The following is a 19668-nucleotide window of genomic DNA, read 5'->3' on the forward strand; positions in this document are numbered from 1 at the left end:
TTGTATTGGTTACAATTAACAGCTTAACCAAAAACTGATCTGGTTTGCATTAATGCCAAACTAGTTTTAATGTTGTGTCAACTTTGTACACCTGTAAGTCTTTTCTTTATTCACTTCTTTATGTAATTATGTAATTGTAATTTTATGGAAAAATGTATCTTTACATAATCTAAGTCCATGAACTTAGTTTCACAATCATTGCTTTGTACAGTTGTCATATAAATCAGATAGGGGAAAAATTACAAAAACGTATTTTTACTGTGTGAGATTTTCCTGTGTATTCATTTTTGCCAGGCATTTTTTTGGTGGTTGGGGGGTATGGATTCAAATTTCTCTCCTGTGTTTTTTCATTTAGTTTAAAAAAGTTCTTCACTATTTCCTGTAGGCTTCCACAATGGACTGTGCCTAGACTCCTAGCACTTGGGAGTCCTGTGACTCAGGTATGTGGGGTCTTTGGCAAGAAGATCTTACCATCAAGTAATGGTACCCTCACTGGGTAACCAAGGATAATGCCAATAGCCTATATTATCTGTGGGTGTCTGTGGGGATCCCATTGACTTAACAATTAAAAAAAAACAGGCAACTCAATTGTCTGAGCTTTTTGTTTAGTAGCCTCTTGCATCTAGAGGAGGCAGCACCCCTGCTATGGGTTAACTCTATTTAAATTCTTTTCATACATATGTGTGCTTTTGTATATATGTTAGGGAGCTTCTACAGCATGTCTGTTTCCATAAGGCATTTCCAAAGGTCTTTAGTATTAGTTATTCCTTCCCATAGGCACTCCACTCCTCAATCCTGATGTCCTGCCTTTCCATTCCATTTAACCCTCCTCTTTTTATTAAGGAATTGAAGCTGTTAATAATCAAGTTATTATTGTAATATGTGTGTTAATTGCTGTCACATTGATTTCACGATATCTTTCTGACCTCTTTTGATTGACTGTCCTGTCATTTATTCTCTATGGCATCTTCACTGTGTTTATCCAGTAGACTGCATCATTTCTTCTAGTATTCCCTGCGAAGCTGACTTAGTGGTCATAAGTTCCTTTGTTCTGTTTTTATCATGGGAGTTTTTAATTTATACTTCAGATTTAATAGATAGTTTTTCTGGGTATGATAGTCTAGCATGATGCATGTGATCTTTCAGATCTTGGAATATATCCTTCTATTCTGTTCTGGAATGAAAAGTTTCTGTCAAATGATCAGATATGATTTTGATATTACCTTTGTGAATGAGTTGACCTTTCTTTCTTGCAGTTGTTAATATCATTTCTTTATTCTGATCTCTTAACGTATAATATGTCATCAAGAGTTTCCTTTCTGGTCTTTTCTATTTGGAGTTTCTGTGTGTCTCTCACACCTGAACAGGCATCTGTTTCTCTAGGTTCTGGAAATTTTTCTTCTACGATTTTACTTAAAATGTTATTTTATGATTTTGATATGGCATTCCTCCCTCTATGCCCACAATTTGAGGTTTAGGCCTTTGCATTCTATTCCAAATCTTTTGTGGTTTAATTTTTCTAACTTGTCTTCTAGCTCTGATACTCTGTATTCCATGTGACCCATTCTATTGATAGAATTTTTGGCTGATTTTTTATTTGTCTTATTGAGTTTTAATTTTTAGCATCATTTCAGGCTTTTCTTCAATAATTCTCTTTATTAAATTTTATTTTCATGTCTTGTATTGACGACCTTAATTCTGTCATCTTTTTGTCTTCTATGAGTTGTTTGAACATAGCTATTATCATTCTTTTGAATTCTTAGAAAGTTCTTTGAGAGCCTTTTCAATGTAGTTTGTTACAATGGGACTAGTGATTTTTAGGTGAGACATACTGTCTTGGATTATCATGTCAACTATGATTTTATTTTTAGATTTTCACATTCTTCTGGAGTTAGTTGGTTTAGTGGGAGTGAGGGTCTGAAACTGATAGTCTGGGGACTACTAACCTCTCGGTCCTAGGGAAACTTCAGTGGTGTGGGCAGAGGATTCATAGTTGGAGATCCCTTCCTAGTAGGCACAGGGAGCTAGATCAATCAGGAAGTGTAGGTCAAGTAGTCAGGGCCTGGTGGGCTCTTATGCATTGACTGTGGGGACTGGCATGACTGAGACGCATGAACCAAGTACCATTTTTTTTTTATAGAATGAAGTGTTCTTCAAGTTTATGATGCAAATGAAAGCCAATCAGATCTTCAGGTAGAATTTATTCTTTGTGTTTTGATAGCTGCATTTCTTTCTTAATCCTATTAATTTGCCTCAAATATGGAAATAATCATCATGGCAAATTAATATCTTTCATTATAATAATAAATTAAAAATAATTTCAGGCTGGGCAGTGGTATCATACTCCTTTAATCCAAGCACTCAGGAGGCAGAGGCAGGCAGATCTCTGAGTTCAAGTCTAGCCTGATCTACAGAGTTAGTTCCAAGACAACCAAGGCTACCCAGAGAAACTCTTGTCCCCCCCAAAATGTAATAATTTTCAGTATAAATTTATTCTTGCATAAATGTTTACTATATTTTTTTAGACTTTGAAGCTTTATGTTACTATATTGTGTGTAGCTGTTTTGCTCACCTTCAAGGTTCTGGGGCGCTTTGATATTAACATGGGTCCAATTTATTTTTCTCATTATAGAGTATGTTGCACTCAGTCATTAGTTAATGAGCATTACTTTATTTCCAAGACTTTGCACCCACAAGCAATACTAAGAATATTCTTCTGTAGGTTTTCTGAGGCTTGTGAGCAAGTGTTTACAGAGGACTAGACAGTCGAAGTCCAAAATTGAAAAGTGGAATATATCAGTATCGCTCACTTTCTTTCTCATACGTTGGTACAAAATCTCCCTTCTAGACAGTGTGTACACTTAATTATTCCACATTATCACCAATCTTTGAGATTGTCTGACTTCATAATGCTTGCAATCTAATGGATATAAAATTAAACCCTGCTGCTGTTTTAATTTCCATTTTGCTTCTAGCTTTGGGGATCAACCCATCTTTACAACTTTGCTGGTTATCCAGATTTTCTCTTGCTTCTTATATTCTTTGCTCTCCCGTTAAAAAAAAAAAATAGCCTTTTCTTTCCCATTAGTTTATGGGAATGTTCTATGTCTCCTGAATACAAATTATCTACTGAGCATGTGCCATCCCTCAATTTGCAACTTGATTATGGCTGTGTTTGCAGAAGCTTTTAATTATTCTGTAGTAAAAATAGCAATACAGATTTAGGGTTGTATCCTGCTTAAGAAATTCTTTCCCTCTTCAACCTCCTACAGACAATCTCCTCTGCTTCATTATTTGACCTGTTACTGATTTTTTATTTTAAGGTGAGGTAAAGAGCTCATTTTATCTTCTATCGAATTCATGAACAATGTCCGGATCCATTTATTGACTGGTTCCTCTTTTCCCCTTGTAATGCTGCTTGTCTTCAGTCTAGCGTGGTGGTGCTTAACTGTGATGTGTGACGATGGGGAGCTTGCTCTCTCTTTGTCACCCACATATCCCATGCACCGGAGACAATGCTTAGACACAGAAACTACTAGCACGTACTAGTGAATGAATGAAAGTGTGGGTGTTGTCTTTGTTGTAGAGCATAAGCCAACACGGCTTCTAGGGCATTTAAAGGTGTTCAGTGGTCTTTCTTTATTTTCCTATGCAGTCAGGTTCCCCCAAGGATCACAGATACCCTAGACTACTTGATCTGAGAGAAATAGCAACAGAAATGCCATCTGTTATAGTGAAAAGGAAAAAAAAAAAACCTGTTCCATTTAATCAATAGTGATCACAGAATTCATTACACAGGCTTTTGCAGTAACATCTGGATCTAGGAGAGAGAGAATACAGATGAAATTCAACTGGTCAGGTACAACGAGTACATTTCAGCCTTTCCTTTTCCTTTCCCTTTTTGTTTGTTTCCTTTTACTTTAAATGTGTGTGCGAATGCAGGTGTGCATGCATCGGCTCACAGTACATAATAGAAATCAGAAGAGAACTTTGGGTATCCATCTGCAAATACCTTTTATCTTTTGTCTGATGTAGAATCTCTCACTTGCCTAGAATTTTGTAACATAGGCCAGGATATCTGGTCCACAATGTTCGAGGGAACTATCTTTCTCCACTTTTCATCTGGCCATGTATAGGGTTATAGGTAGACTTTACTACATCTAGAGTAATACTCTACACACACACACACACACACACACACACACACACACACACACACACACACATTTGCATGTTTTTGAAATTAAGATATAATTATATCATTTTCCTTGGAGATTCGGCTCTCAGGAGATCGGATCTTCCAGCAGACTTCTTGTTCCCTTTGGTCTCTCATCTTTCTGCCCCCTCTTCTGTAATGTTCCCTGAGCCTTACATGTAGGATGTGTGTCTTAGATGAATCAGCTGAGGCTTGGCACTGCATGATCTCTTGTTCTCTGAATTATGGTCTGTTGCGGTTTTCTGTAATGGTTTCTGACTGTTGTGAAGAGAAGCTTCTTTGGTGAGGGGTGAGAGCTACACTTATTTGTGGGTATAAGAATAGATATATAGAATGCAGTTAGAATTACTCTGGTTTAATAAAGTCACAGGTGTAGGTTTTCCTCTGAGATTCACGACCCTACTAGGCATGGGTTGTTGTCTAGGTTTCCAGTACCAGATAAGAGTTTCCTCTTGTTGAGTGGGCCTTAAGTCCAATTAGAGAGATGTTGGTTACTGTCAGGATATGCATGTTATTTTTGTACATAGGACTACCATATCATGCTGGTCATTGTCATAGTCCACAGCTGTCACAGCTAGGTAGGACTGTTGCTTACTTTTCTCCCTTGGAAGTTCAAATGGTACCTTCTAGCACCATGAAATCTAGTCCTCAGGGAGGATGTTTTCAGGTCAGACCCAGCTTTAATCTTCCAGGTCCTATGTCCAAAGTGCTGGTATCTTCAGCAATATGGAGTTGCCTTTTTCTAGGAGACAACCAAGGGCAACAGAAATCACCTACAATGTTTTAGGAATCGACTGGACTGTCCTGATTCCTTAAGATTTTTCAGACATCCTTACTGTTATTTTACCCTCTCCTCCCTCATCTCCTCTACCGACCTCCCTACGTCCCCTTAATTAAAGCCTCTTTTTTGTTTTTCCCATTTCTCCTTTAAAATCATTATGCCCTCCCCCGTCTCTCTCTGTACTTTCCTGGCTTCTGTGGCTTATCCAACCCATGGATTCTTTTTTTATTTTTATATTTATTTATTTATTTTATTATGAGTACACTGTAGCTGTCTTCGGACACACCAGAAGAGGGCATCCAATCTCACTATGGATGGTTGTAAGCCACCATGTGGTTGCTGGGATTTGAACTCAGGACCTCTGGAAGAGCAGTCAGTGCTCTTAACCGCTGAGCCATCTCTCCAGCCCCAACTCATGCATTCTTATCTGAAGATTTGGCGTTAGAAGCCACAGATAAGAGAAAGCCGTATGGTGTTCCATGGTGTATATGTGCCACATTCGCATTGTTCATTCATTAGTTGAGGAGATTTAGATTACTCCCATTTCCTAGCTATTGTGAACAGCTCAGTAATAAACACGGCTGAGCAACTATCTGTGAAGCAGGACGGTGAGTCCTTTAGGCATGTGCGAAGGAGTGGTGTAGCTGGGTCTTATGGGAGATTTATTTTTAGGTTTTTGAAGGTTCTCCATACTGATTTCCAGAGGGGCTGGACAAGTTTGCAATTTTATCAACAGTGAGTGAGTGATCCCTTTCCCTGACATCTTCTTTAGTATTTGTGACGACAGTTGTTTTCTTTGTTCTTCTTTGTCATTCTGTGTTAGGAGCCGCGTTCGCCATTACAACATGGCGCCGGTTTCCTGCTTCCTGGTTCTTCTTGAGAGCCTTGCTTGAATGTGCGCCTGCGCAAGGCGCGAAAACCAGTATGCTAATTTGGCGATATCATAAGAGCCAATGAGTGTGTGGCACGTCTCCTAGGGCTCTATATAAGCCACAGGTTTTTGGGGCTTGGCGTCCCTCGCCTCACTGCCATCTAAAAGAGCTGTACAATAAATTGCTGTCAGAAGAATCCTGAGTGTGGCGTTCTCCTTATTGGCGAGGCTGCGCGCCGCAATTCTGAATGGAGTAAGATGAAATCTCAAAGTTGTTTTGAATTGTATTTATCCATTTTCTAGGGATAATGATTTCTTTTTTTTTTTTTTTTGAGCTATTTCTTAGCCATTTTGATTTCTTCTCATCAGGACTCTCTGTTCTCTCTGTTTAGAGCCATAGCCCATTTTTGAATGTGTCTTTTAGGTGTTTTTTGGCTCTTTGTTTTTCAAGTTCTTTATATAGTCTGGATATGAATGCTCTGTCAAATGCTTGGCTGACAAACATTCTCTCCCACTCTGTGGGCTTCCTCTTTACATGGTTGATTGTTTCTTGAGTTGTGCAGAAACTTTTTAATTTTATAAATTGTCTATTGTTGGACTTAATTCTTGGACAAGTGGAGTCCTATTCAGAAAGTCATTTCCTGCACCTACGTCATGTAGGGCACTTCATATGTTTATCTCTAGTAGCTTCAGTGCTTCAGGTTTCATATTTAGGTCCTTGATCCATTTATATTTAGTTTTAGTGTAAGGTAATTGGAGTCTGATGTCATCCTTCTTCATAGGGACACCTATTTTCCCTAGTGCCATTTGTTGAACATGCTTTTTCTTCTCCAGTGTATGTTTTTAACATCTTTATCAAATATTAAATGGCTGAAATGAGATGAACTCATGCTTGCATCTTCAGTTTTGTTCCATTGGTCTACATGTTTGGTTTTTGTGCCAGGACCATATTGTTTTCATTACTATAGGTCTGTAATATATCTTGAAGTTTGGAATGGTAACTCACCATTGTACTTTTAGCTCAGGATTGTCTTGGCTATCTGAGGTCTATTGTGGTTCTATATGGTTAGTTTTTTTCCATTTCTGTGAAGGATAAAAATGGGATTTTGATATGAATTGCATTCAATCTGTAAATAGTGTTTGATGGCACGGCCATTTTAATATTAGTTCCACCAGTTCACGAGCACAGGATGCCTTTACATTTCTCTAGCTCTTTCTTTGGTGGTTTAATGTTTTCATTGTAGAAGTTTTTCATCTTCTTGGTTAGGTTTATTCCTGGTATTTTGTTTTCTTTGAGGGTATCGGGGATGGGAATGTATCCATGATATCTCTCTTTGTCACTGGTTTGTTTTTCTTTAACTGTACAAAACTCTTTCTTCCAGCCACTCTCTCTCTCTCTCTGGTTGTTATATGAAGCTATTGATTTCTGTTAGTCAATTATGTCTCCTGCTACTTTGCTACAATTATTGGTCATTTCTAGATTTTTTTCAGTAGATTTATTTTGTGTCTCTCTTATGTATCATATCATATTATATATCATATCATCATATCATCATCATATCACATCATATACAAATAAGGACAGTTTTGATTTCTCTTCCTATTTGTTTCCCTCTAATCTCATGCTTCTGTCTCATTGCTCCAGTTACTGTGCTGTATACAAAATTGAAAAGGGATGGGTATAGTTGACACCCCCATCTCCTTCCTGACTTTGTTGAGATTGCTTCAAAGTTTTCTCCATTTGGAATGACACCGGCTGTGAGGTTTTCACTGTATTATGTTGAGATGTCTTCCCTCTAGTTCCATCCCTTCCATCTGATAGTTCTCACTTTCCTAATGCTGTGACCCTTTAATACAGTTTCCTAAGTTGTAGCGACCTCTCCCCAAAATAAAATTATTTCTGTTGCTACTTCATAACTGTAGTTTTGCTACTGTTAGGGATCATAATATGGTTATGTAATATGCAGGATACCTGATATGTGACCTCCACAGGGGTCATGACCCATAGGTTGAGAACCACTCTAGGACGTTTATTATGCAGGCATACACTTAGCTTTTACATGGGGATCTCACTCAGGTCATCGTGTTTGTAATGCAAGGACTTTCCCAGGGGAGCCTTCTCCTAAGCCCTCTTTGCTGTTTAGGTGGAGTATGGATACAGGAATTATCTTGGTAGGAGGTAATTAGCAAGTGGTTTAGAGCAGGGGCAACTGCATTGTCATGCTCCATGGCAGTGGTCACATTTCGTTATGGAACTTCCCAGAAATCTTGTCCTCCATGACTTCATTCAGTTCTAAGGTAAAAGAGGTTGAGTTAATATTTTATTGATAATGCCTTGATAAAGGCTTCTGTGGTTGGGGTGAAACTGATCTAGGAAGATTTATTCATTTCTTTTTTCATTGCTGTGACAAGGCTAAAGGAGGTAGGGTGTTTGGCTCAGAGCCGGAGTGAATAGTCAATCCATCACAGCAAGGGAGACATAGCAAGGGGAATGCTTTTGGCTGTGACAACAGGAGCCTCGGTCTGTTTCTTGTGCTTTGGTAGAAAAGGAAGCAGATAGAGCTGAGTTATGAATCTGAAGACTCATATCCTGTTCCCTCTGCCCTACTTTCTCCCAGTTGGGTTCTGCTTCCTAAAGGTGTTGCAACCTTCCAAAATAGTGTTACTTGCTGAGGACAAAGTGTTCTGACACATTTGCCTGTGTGGGGGGGTGCATTTCACTTCCAAACCATAATAGAAACAAACAGAAGTGTCAGTTTTGCATAACGTGTGCCATTGAGGAGAACCTAAAAGGGGGCATTTTAGCTCGTCAGTAAGGCATTCTATCCGTTGAGATCACTGCCATGATGCCACAGAAATCAACATCTCAGGATAAGCTGGAGTCCATCAAGCAGTGTAACAGTATAAATGGTACTTCAAGCTGCTGGTGAAATCCCTCTGCTTCCACTAAGCGCACACACACACACACACACACACACACACACACACACATTCATTTATGCATATTGTAGCATAAAATGAGGAACCTCCTAATACAGATTAACGGCTGTTGTAGTCGCACCTGATAATGTACCTGTTATTTGGGCCATTAGTGGAAAGAGGGCACAGAGGTCTCCTGCCCTGTTCCAAGGCAAAATGTCTATGTCAACACTCACAGAATTTAGGTCAATAGTTAGAGATGTATCCGTCTATTGAAGGAAATGATATCATTTGATGTCTTCTCCAATTTTCCATGGCAGGAATCGTCATTTACTCCCTGGGAGGGAAGGGGTGAGCTCCTCTGCTGAGACCTTAATTCTTCACTCCTTTCTAACTTCCCATGGAGGATGAGTCCGATTCCCTTCATCTCCACCCTCAATCCTTTTTTAACTCCTTAATCCCTCCTATCTAAGCATGGTGAGTTTCATAAAGTTTTATGTTTTTCTCAGTTATCTGAGAGGTCTTTGATAGATAGGGCTTAGATTTATTAGGCCTGACAACTGTGGACCTAGGATAGTGCCCAGAGCCCAGGCAGCTGAGTGTGTGAAGGACAACGAGGTAGAAGCATAGTGTGGTCTACTGATTGCTAGTGGCACAGCGTCAGCTTCCCTGTCATCCAGACGAACAGCCTGTGATCCATCAGCTTCCTCTCAATTCAGTTCGTACACGGTTTCTTTCATTCTGGTTTGCTTTTGTGTCTCCAAAATTCCAAATGTTTATAGAAACCGGTGGACTAGGCGTAAATGTCACTTTTAAAGAATGACAATTTATTTAAGGCTCCTTCTAAGCCCTAGTCTGGTCTGAGTCATTGACTGAGAGTGTCAGGACAATTTATAACATTAAGCAAGTGCTAAGGCCCAAGTGATAACTCAGAAGGCCTGGTGAAAGCTGTAAGTTTACCAATGCATCAGAACTGGTGCATTGAGGTAGGTTCAATATCAGAGCTAGGTACTGATAAGTGAGCTACCAGAATGCAGCAGGGGCTGGGCGGAGGGGGGGGGCAGTTTGAGAACCCGATTCAGCCACATTACACTGAACCTTTCCTGTGAGGTGTGACATTGCCTCAAAGTGATGATTTTTTTTTAAAAGATGAGCAGCTAGTTATTAGACATACATCAATATATAGGATGTCAAAAAGGTAACGGTAAATAGGATGACATTTAATTTCAATCCCCCCCCACGCTGATGTGATATTTTCTTTGATGGATTATGTTTCTGGGAGAAAGGAGGTTTTGAAATAAGTAGCACATTCTTTCAATTTGAAAAATATGAAATGTGTTAAGAGCTCCTGGGGACCCGACTGAGCGATCAGTTCTGGGAGCTTTGTCTGTCTGTAAGACGCACATTTGCTTCTCTGCAAGAGTGGATTGGTCCTTGGAGCCTACAGGAGGCAAACGTTGACAGCGGCACTTAAATCAGTGTGCCGTTCTTTACTGCGGGCTTTTTTTTTTTTTTTTCCCTTGTAGAGACATCGCAGCTATGGCTATTATACAACTGCCTCCCCCCACACTGTAGATTACATTTTCCAGGTGAATAGACCTGCAAGCCCTCAGAAAATACAACATCTCCGTGAGAAATTATATAGCCAGTCCAGAGACCTAGTCCCAAACAATTATCAAATACAGCAGCCTTCAGAGGCTCCATCTCACTCCCGCTCACTCGGCCAGCTCCTGTCACCTGAACCATTTGCTAGGCAGGAAACGCTAGATTTAGTGGCAACTTGTGGGGGGCCCCCTCCCCACCTTGAGTCAGGCGGGCTTCCGGTGCTGGGCCTGACAAAGTCTTTTTTTTCTTTTTCTTTTTTTTTCCATTGTGGCAATAGTTCATCTAACACTAGCTGTCTCACTTTGAAGGAAAGTTGTGAACACGTATCACACAGTCCCTCTACGTCCTCCTAATTTATAGAGTCAAGAGCCTTAGACAAGTCAGGCTCCCTGTGTGCGCTGAGATAAGTGCTGAGTCTTTCTTTTTCGAGGGCAAGCAGCTTCTTGGTTTTTGCTTACCTCGCTACTCCATCATTTTTAATGCTCTGGTCACTCTTTCAAATGCCCCAGGGAAGTAAACTGACAGTAGGCATGGAGAGAGGATGAAATTTATAGAAATGTTTGCTGGGCTGTATTACTTATGAACACATTGGGGGGTATTATCTTCCCAAGAGATGGACAGTTTCAATATTTTAAAACTGTCATCTTGATATTTTGTTCTGAGCAATAAGCTTGTATTAGAATTTTGTAATAAATGAAAACTGTAAAACTCTAAAGTGATGTGTCAATAAGTATGTCATTAATTTATTGATATGACTAAACTATATACTCCACATAAAACACAGTAAAGTCATAGGATTTTATCTCAATTCATAAAAAATCGTATCTGTTGAACACTAATTCCTTTTTAAAATATTTATTTTGCCTCCAATTATCTGTCAGTGTGTGGTTTTGGACATTGGAGTATGAGCATCCTCAGAGACTAGAGACCTCAGATCCTTGGAGCTGGAGTTACAGGTTGCGGGTTGCCCACTATGGGTCAACTGCGAGAGCAATTTGGGCTTTTTGCTGCCAAGTCATCTCTCTAGTCCCTTAATACCATTTAAACACACACGCACACGCACACACACCCTTGACGCTTTACCCAAATAGTTACGTAGTTTGAGCAGATAAATGGTAATTAGGTTTCAAGGGTACGTGGGTCCTTACTAACGCCAGTGTTTTTGCACACCATTTGGTAATTCAGCCTCGTTTGTGCATTTAGTAATTCAGATGAGGTTTTAATATCGGTGGAGCTTCCCGAGCTGGGCAGGAACCCTGAGTATCCCTGCTCTAAGGAGACTATGCCGTGCTCTGGGTAGGTACGATTGGACAAAAGGAAAAGACTAGAACAAAGGAGCCCTGAGTTACATGTCTGGATATACACCTTACCCTCACAGACATCTCATTTGTCCTCACATACTGTGAGCAAGGTACTAGTTTACCATTTTAAACATGGAAAATAAAGCAAAAATAGATAAATAAATAAAAATACTTTGTTGAAGACTAGAAAGATGAAAAGCAAACAGCCCTGTCTTAAGGTTCCATTGCTGTGAAGAGACACCATGATCACGGCAACTCTCATAAAGAAAAACATTTAATTGGGGCTGGCTGACAGTGTTAGAGGTTTAGTCCATTATCATCATGGCAGGAAACCTGGCAGCATGCAGCCAGACACTGTGCTGTGCTGGAGGAGCTGAGAGTTCTGCATCTTGATCTGAAGGCAGCTAGGAGACTGTCTTCCACAGGTAGCCAGGAAGAGACCCTGATTCTATACTGGGCGGAGCTAAACCTCAAAGCAGGCCCCCCACAGTGACGCACTTTCTCCAATAAGGCTACACCTCCTAATAGTGCCACTCCCTGTGGGCCGAGCATTCAAATACACTTCTATGAGGGACAAAGTTATTCAAACCACAAGCCCCAAACTGCTCTTCTCATGCCAAAGCCCTCGTCTTTTGCTAACCGGAGCTTTCCGAACAGCTCCCTAAGGTGAGATAGTCCTACTGTGCAGAACGCACACAGTCTTGCCTTCAGAATTCATTTCTGGTGGCATGACAAATACTGCTCCATATTCCTCAGGATTTAAGTTGAGAGTTCAGTAGGGACAAAAAAGGAGTGATACGGCTTTAGGAATGTCTCCTAGGCTAACATTACTTAAGAATTTATGTCTTCAAATAATTCGTTTTTTTCCAGTGAGTTGAAAGCTTCAGTATCTCCACTGTTGCTTTGGTTTTTTCTAGGTTAACAAAACACTTGAAGCGAGTATCAGTGCGACCTCAGGTGTTACAAATAATTTGAACTTCCCCCATGAGGCAGAACGCGTCACAAGTACGATCATTTTAGCCTTTTAACTCGGTCGTGAAAGCACGAGCCGGGACTGCCTGAGAACTACCTGGTCCTGGTTTTGGGTGTGATTCGTCTGTCCCATATGGTTATCAGCAACTCCTATTAAAATGAATCAGTTGTCCTGTGAGCTGACCTTGGGCAGGAGACTGTCCCAGGTAGGACTGGGCTGTAGTTATTAGACGGCATGTTGAATGCCATCTGGTCTCTACATGCTTTCACATGTGCTTTAGCCCCTGAGCTGCCAGCGACCTTCAGAAAGGAGACAGTGCACAAAGGCATGTCTCTTGAGAAGCAGGGAGTGACTTCCAAAGGGCACCGAGTAAGTCTTAGACGCCCAAGGGTATCTTTGTTCCCTCTTACAGGAAAGAATATGAAACGTGTTTACTCCAATGTAGAGAGCTGTGTCTATTTTTTTCTTCTGCGTTATCTGTGTGGAGCGCACCATGCTGGCAGCTGCAACACATTCATTTTTAATGCAGGCCTTAAATAAGGATGATTAGTTTTGGCTGGAAGTTAAAATGAGCTTTTAAAATTTATAACTTTCAGATGTTAATTTTTTATTTATTGATTGTGGGGTACCCAGAACTGAGCCAAGAGGCTTGCCTGTATTAGTCAGGTATTATACTGCTACAGCCCTGGTTCTCAACAGTAGCTTAAAATAATAATAATAATAATAATAATAAAAATCTTACTTTATTTTTTTAAATATATTGTTCTAATCTCATTCTCTAATCATTTAGAATCTGAAGAGCTTGTGGACTGTAAATAAGAACATCAAACTCTAAATATGAACGAAGCACTGAGACAATGAGGGGTAAACAATTTGATTTTCAAGTTCAGTTTGCTGTCAACAGGTTTGTCTAATCTCAGGAAGGCTTAGGCCTATATTGGATATCTCCATATCTAGAGTCTCAAACTCATGTTTAGACTTGCTTTCTTCACTTTTGGCTGTGAACAACTCTAAGTCAACCCTCAAGAAAGGTGTCTGCGTATAAATGTATAATGTAATGTAACATACCAAAAGATACAGGACACTTTAAGGAGAAGCCTGTGGGCAAACCTCCAGGAACTGTTTTTTTTTTTTTGAGGGGGTGTTGGGGGAGTCACTCAGTGACTTTATCCTTTCCAAATCTGTATGGCTTCACTCAGCCCCACATCTGTAGCCAAGTCTTCTTGGAATTTAGTATCCCAAAGACACCTTTAACCTGTGTCCAGGGTTACCAGTTAGAGAAAGCAGATTAGACTATTGTATACATATTCCTAAAATTTCATCACTGATTATTATTTTGTCTTTAATCAGTATTTTCTATAAATTTTTAGATAATAGAAAACGATGCCATAGTTGTTGGATGTGTCATATTCACTTCATTTACAGCTTGGTATCAAGTTAGTATTCTGTCATCCTGTCCCAAGAACCAAATCATTGGAAGTTTAATTTAGGTTTCTCTTTGTAACTTTTCTGAAGTGTCTACTTACATTGGATTTGATTATAACACGTTTCTTGAATGTTGACGTAAATTTGTTCACAGCCTTAACATGAGGCCCATTTTAGAGTAAGTAAAATGGTACACGAAAGTTCAATGTGACTTTAGCTCACAGACGGGCCCATTAATGTTTTTATAGCTTTGGTTCAGCTAAGTGCTATAGCAATATCTTTTATGGGCACAGAGATATGAAGATAAGAGAAATCCTACAGTGGTTATTCATAAGCTATATCAGAAATAGCAAGAAAAGTCAGCATGCTTTTCCACTTATAAAACAGATACAAATTGGGTCAGAACAGTATTAAACTATATTATTGGAGGAACATAAGAAACAGAACCATCAGCCTCAAGCCTAAGTTCCTTCTCTGACTGACACTGTGCTTGCGTTGGTCCATTCTTGTGACTCTCCCGTTTCTCCCCTTTGGGTGACTAATCTCAATTGTCAACTCTATTGTAATGATAAGACTGAAAATCTAAAGTGTAGTTATCAAATTATTCAAGTTTCGTCTTGTGTGCTGCCTTAAAATGTTTTACTCTTTATGTATTTTGTGATTTTACTCACATACTTTCAGCATATAGCATTATATTATGGCCTTTATAGTATTTCCTGGTATTGTAAGGGGTAGTTTGGTTCACAGTGCATTTAAATTAAGATTCAAAGTAAGTGGCAGGAAAAGTTAAAAGCACTGGCTGCTCTTTCACAGGACTTGGGTTCAATTCCCAAAACCCATCAGTGGTTTACAACCATCTGTGACTCCAGTTCCAGGGGATCCAGTGGCCTCTTCTGAGCTCTGCAAGCACCTGGTATACATGCATACATCCAGACAAAACAATCATTCACATACAAGTAATAAGTCCAATAAAAATAATTTTTTGTTTTAAAAGAAGATTCAAAATAGAACATAAGAAAGATTAGCCACACTGACACAGGCTTCAGTGTTTGTAAGCATAGTGTTTTACACACTAACATAACCCTGGGGCCAGAGAGATAGCTCCTTAGTTTAGAGCTCATGAGATCTTTTGGAGAATCCAGGATTGGTTCCCAAGACCCATGTCAGACAGTCCACAAACACCTGAAACTCCAGCTCTAGCGCCCTCTTCTGGACTCTCTGGATATCTGAACTCATGGGCATAAACCCCCACATGAACACATATAATTAATTAAAGGTAAAATACATCATACATATATGTATATAGAGAACATAGTTAATAAAATATATTTCTGTGTTAATGTTGCTATTCAGTTATCCTTTAATATTTTCTGGGTTTAGTAATAAAACATTGCTGGATTAGGAGAGGAGTTGAAATGTCACTTCCTCCTGTGTTTTCTGTAAGTGTCTGCAAAAACCAATTAGTGTTTCTTGTTTAAAAGTGAAGTTGGTATTTGCCTGGATTAAGTGAGCAGAATAAATATAAGTAGAACAATTTCCTTTTTTATAGAATAAGTGAGGAGACCTTGAAGCATCTGTTAGGGCTTGCATAAGAATGAGTGATAGACAGGAAGAATTTAGGGTTTGGGGGAACAGGACGGGCTTCTACACTCCCCTTTGTCTCCTGATAACTGAGAGGAGTCTTTAGTTTTGAAAAGAGATCACTGGTCCTGGCTTACTCTCCAGATTGGCTTTCACCACAGCTGCTGCACCTGGAAACACCATGGTTCAAGACTGGGAAGGTGCCATGGGGCACACTGGCCTTGCTGTTCTAAGCCCAGGATTAAAATACTGCATCTTACTGCAGCTGTTTGCCCGATAGTATAGCATGCTTCCCCTTATGATAATCGCTTATTTAAGGAGTCTTCTTCCCTAGGTTCCCTACGGATGCTGGAAATCATGTCTCCATTTCCCTTAGCTTGTATTCAGGTTGTCAAAAAGTCAAAACACAAACACTAGTTGAACAGACTCAGTTACATCTTAACATGATAATTGTTAAAGCACTTAGTAGGAGGAAACCCCTCCCCCCAACAAAAAATGAGACAAGAAGTTAATATTATGGATATGCATTTTTAATGCTTGATTTTTTTTGTATAACCTTAAATTACAATGCAGGTTACATTTCCCTTGCTGATTTATACGCATAATGTAAACTCTAGACATAGTTAATGATATTGCAATGTAAAACTGTTCTGTTGCAGACTAAAGACCTTGCTTAGCACTGCAAAGCACTGGGTTCATTTCAATGTGATCATTGAGGCACTATGCAGAGATTATGCATTTATTGTATTTTTTTCATGAATACATGAATGAATAATAAGTTCAACAAACAAGAGTTTCCTACTGGGAATGTCAAACAAATCATTCTGCAAAGTGCCCTGAATTTCAATCAATCACTCTCTATAACACTTGCCCGACTGCTTCCTTCAGCTTCAGCAGAGTCAGCACTTGGAATCAGAGCAGTCTTGGATAAGAGATACAGGTCAGTGCAGCAGCAGGGGTGGAGTGTGCTTGGTCTCCTTATCCCACCAGCCTTCCTTGCAAGGGTCATCCTGGTGGCCTGGTAAAGAACTAGGGAAGTGACGAGTCATCTTCCCGCAGTTTTGCTTTAGCCATGTTCTCATTGATTCTCAGAATGTAGGATCCAGGAGCTCTAGTGGATGGTCCACTGGCTAAAAAGCATCTTCTGTAGGTGAATGGTTGGATCAGCAAAACACCATGAAACAGAACCACAGATGTTTAACACTTACAAGCCTGGATGAATGGTTTAAACCAGGCAGCATAAAGATACCCGTACAAGATTCAGTGTGGACACTTGAGTCTCTTTTGAGAGTCTGAAGTCGAATTTTAGCCTCTGCTCTAGAGCATCACTAAGTTTGTCTTGGAGTACACTATTAGTATTATACCGAGCTTTGATCTGCATCAAAGGCAGGGGAGATGAGCCTGGCAGGGACCGACAGTTCTTTATTTAGAGTTGTTTGTACATCTGTGGTTTGGGACAAGCAACTCTTTAGATGAAGTGATTTCTTCCTTCTATTTCTATCTACTTTGTGACCTGAGGCAAATTCTAGTGCTGCAGCTCCCTGGTGAGCGATGCCTGTTTGAGGTACATTGTCTATAGCTTGAGGCAGCTTGCTTGGTCTGAAATTGGCCCACCTACCAAGAGTACTTGCTGTTCATCACCTACCAAATCAATGAATATGTAACAAATTTTGAGTGAATTCCAGAAGCTGTGATAATTAGATTTCTACTTCAGTATAAATGAGCGTCCAAACTCCCCCAGCCAATTAAATGTTACTGAACAATGCAGTTACTTATGTTTTATTTACAGCCTTCAAAAGAAGAACATTATTCTTTATTAGTTCTAATTAGGCCCTCCTGGGATAGGACCTATCTTATATCTGCTGTTACTTGTCAGTTGTTGTTGTATGTAGCACAGTGGCTATTTAATAAAACCCGGCTGTTTCCTTTTCCAATTCTCAAACATTTATCGTAAAAACAAATATTGCAAGTTGCAGATTTATCAAGGTTTGTTAGAAAGATGTCGTTCCCACTATGGGTCTGATATGAATAGATAACATATTTCATTTCCTTTTCTATAGCTAGAAGTGACTGGATAAAATATGACAGTTGTTTTAAGCCTCGAGGACAGACCTAGGCTTATCCATTTGTGGCTGGGGAATGCTTTCGGTTAGAACAGGCTCTAAAACTTCTACAGTGAGATAATTGTCCTGGCCATGGGCAGATCAATGAGAGCACCATTGTGAGTCTCCTTTTTTTTTTTTAATTTATAAAATGTAAAGTTGTACAGATTTGTTCCAAAGACCCCTCTGGTAATCTAGCATACATTTTAGTGCAGAAAGTCGTCAAGATGCTGACGTCCTTGGTAAATTACTTAAGCTGCCATAAGGTGCCTAGGGAACCTCTTCTGTGAAAAGACAATTATTCTTAAAGAAATGTAAAAACTATTAAATGTTTGAACACCCCAGTTGTAATGGCTAGATGTCAACTTGATGGAATTTAGAACCAGCCTGAAAACATATCTCCAGGTCTCTTTGAGGGTGATGCCAGAAATGTTTAACTGAGGAGGGAAGATGGTCTAGAGCTTCAGACTTAATAAAAAAAGAGGAAGTGAGCTAATCACCAGCATCTATTTTTCTCTGCTTCCAGACAGTGGAGACCATGTGACCAGTCGTGTAATCCTTCTGCTACTATGACTACCTGCCATGAAGGCCTGTATCCCTCACACTGCAAACCCAAATGAACCTTTTCTTAAGCTGTTTCTCGTCATGTATTTGCTCACAGCAATTAGGAAAAACACCACACCAGGTAATTTCTGCAAGTTGCTGTTTTGTGTTCCCTTTGGCTTCAGTAATATCTCTTATTTATCGAGTAGTTAATATGTTACTGGAAGGAACTAGCTAAGACTGATTTGTTTCTTATAAAAATATAATAAATACACAATGAGCATGCTGTAATTATCTCCAGTTTACAAATGTGAAAAAACGAGGCCAGGTGTTAAGATAATTGCCCAGGATGTATCTTTTAGTCAGCAACTGAATGGGAATCGAAGTCCAGCACAGCACCAACATCATTTCACCTTCTCTCTGGAGGGCTCCTTTGGAACCAGACCAGTCCTGCAGTGTTTCTGAAAGGTAAAGGAAGGAGGGGAAAGGGCTCTTTTTTAAATACCTTGTGAGTATGTGTGCATGCGTGCATGCATGTGTGTGTGTGTGTGTGTGTGTGTATGTGCGTGCATGTGCGTGCACATGCTTCTTCGCTCACACTCGTTGAAAGCAGAGATTGCTATCAGGTTCAGTTGTCCATCACTCCACCTTGTTTTTTTTTTTTTTTAAAGACATTAATATTTTTAAAGATAGATTGATTATTTCTCTTCTATATGTCCAGGCATGAGTGTGTATACATGTTTACATTGGGGGCCACAGGAAGGGGTTGGGAGTTTTTCTCTCATCGCTCTTTACCTTTTTTCTTTGAGGCAGGGTCTCTCTCTGAACTGGAGCTGGGGTGTTTGAGTTATGATGGTAGCCAGCAAGTCCCAAGGATCCTTTTATCTTTGTTCCCACATTGCTGAGGTTACAGATGTTCATAGGACCACACTGGACCTATCATATTAGCCTCTGTATCTGAACCCCCACACTCATGGCTAAAAAGCAAGTATTCGTGACTACCAATCCATCTCTCTGGCACCCATCTTATTTTTTAAGCCAAGGTTTCTCTCTCCCTAAACCTGAAGCTTACTGATTGGCTATCTGGCAAGCTTCAGGAATCCCCTCTCTACCAACACTGGGATTACAGGTTTGTGTCACTGCACCCAGATGTTTACATGGTTCCTAATGCTTTTGTGTCAAGCAGTTTACCCACAAAGCCATCTCCCCAGCCTGAGGAGCATCCTTCCATGCCTCTGCTTAGCTACGTGTCAGTTGGTTTCTATTAGTTTTGTTGCTGACTCTGACCCTTGGCTTCACATTTTTCCAGTTCTACCTGAATGAGTTCCCTTTTCACAGGAATCCACGCTGC

This window comes from Grammomys surdaster, unplaced genomic scaffold, assembly GCF_004785775.1.
Source record: "Grammomys surdaster isolate TR1022 unplaced genomic scaffold, NIH_TR_1.0 278, whole genome shotgun sequence".
Lineage (NCBI taxonomy): Eukaryota > Metazoa > Chordata > Mammalia > Rodentia > Muridae > Grammomys > Grammomys surdaster.